Consider the following 1,662-nt stretch of genomic DNA (forward strand, 5'->3'; position numbering starts at 1 on the left):
TTGCTTGCTACCGGCTGCTTCCTGCTTCCTCTTCTTCTACTTGGAGTTACTTGGAAATGGTAGATCGCAAACCAACATTAGAAAGAACATACCGCCCCTACTGCACTGAATGTGTAGCAGCTGTTTGAAACTCGAAAAATAGGCTGGTAGTGGTTCTCAAACGTTTTAAGGTCATTGACCGACCCCCATAACTGAGTGTACAAATGAACACAGAACACTACATAAATTATGTGTATATGCCTGGGTCCAGATTTGGAACCCTGAAGGTCCCTGTCCCATGGGCCCCACTTGAGAACCACTGATGTAGGATAGGGCTAGCAGCCATGGTTCACACGCTCGTACTTCACGAGCGTCATGATAATCATGACAGTCATGTTTCAGGGCTAGGATAGGGCAGGCCCCTAAAACAGTTACCTCAGTATTAAGTAGCTCAGTACAAAAATCTGATTGATTGATTGATTGATTGATTGATTGATTGATTGATTGATTGATTGATTGATTGATTGATTCAACTGTGAGTTGACGACACCATAAAGCATTACACTTGTTTACAAGAGGGTCCACCGTTTTCAATTCATCATTACATTTAGACGTACAAATATACACTACTATAGAGGGTATGCACATGCATAAAGTGAATGGCAGATCGAGTGGCACCGTGAGTGACAAAGTGAATTATTATTATTATAGCCTTGAATGGCAGAGGCATGAGGTCTGATTGCCGCTCCACTCCAGCAGGGCCCTTCCAAAATATTGACTGAGCTCAGGCTGGTAAACTCTACAAGCTCACAATGCATCACAACGTGATGGGTTGTGAGCTTGTAGATCTGCTATTTTCGCCATTGATGTACAACAAAGTATTATGAACCTAATTTGCAATTGCATATATCGAAACAGGTTACAAAGTGATTTACAATAGCAAAATGTAGGGTTTAAATCGTTAACTAAACACATTTGTTATTTTAATCATTGTAGCTATTTAAATAAGTTTGTTCTCACTGAGTTTAAATGTATTAAGTCATTAAACAAACTTTTAAAATGACTGTTTGCTGAAAACTCAAGAGACCATAATGCTCCCCAGTGGTCTCTTATTTAGTAGCCTTTTCTTTCATCACCACTGATCAGAATAACATCATATAGCCCATGTTGCAATATAGCATAATGATGCGATGAATTATGTGCACACTTTTTAACACTCACAAGGGAGTTTACATGCACATTAATGAGATCCTCAGTGAGCTGGTTTGAACTTATTAACTGTTTGTGATGATAATTAGTCCTGATGGAGGCAGGTAATTGCCAGGTAATGGATGTTTATCAGACTTAGAGCACAACACTGACAACATAACATTGAAGCTTGTGAAAGTAGTCAACAAAAGCTCAAATGGTATTTATTTTATTTAAAAAATGTCACAAAAATACACAAACAACCCCTCCACAAGGTCAAGTTAATGCAGTGCAAATAATACAATTAAGTGCTACTAAGATACTACGTAAACATAAAAACTAGCATCTGATCTGTCTATCTGAGACCTTTTTTAGTAGACCACAGTTTACAACTTACAATTTAGGCATATAGCAGACGCTCTTAATCCATAGCGACTTACAATAAACAAGAACAAAAAAGCATATAAAGTGCTATGACTACATACAATGCAATTC

The sequence above is a fragment of the Protomyctophum parallelum genome (genome assembly GCF_964188405.1).
Source record: "Protomyctophum parallelum genome assembly, chromosome: 1".
NCBI lineage: Eukaryota > Metazoa > Chordata > Actinopteri > Myctophiformes > Myctophidae > Protomyctophum > Protomyctophum parallelum.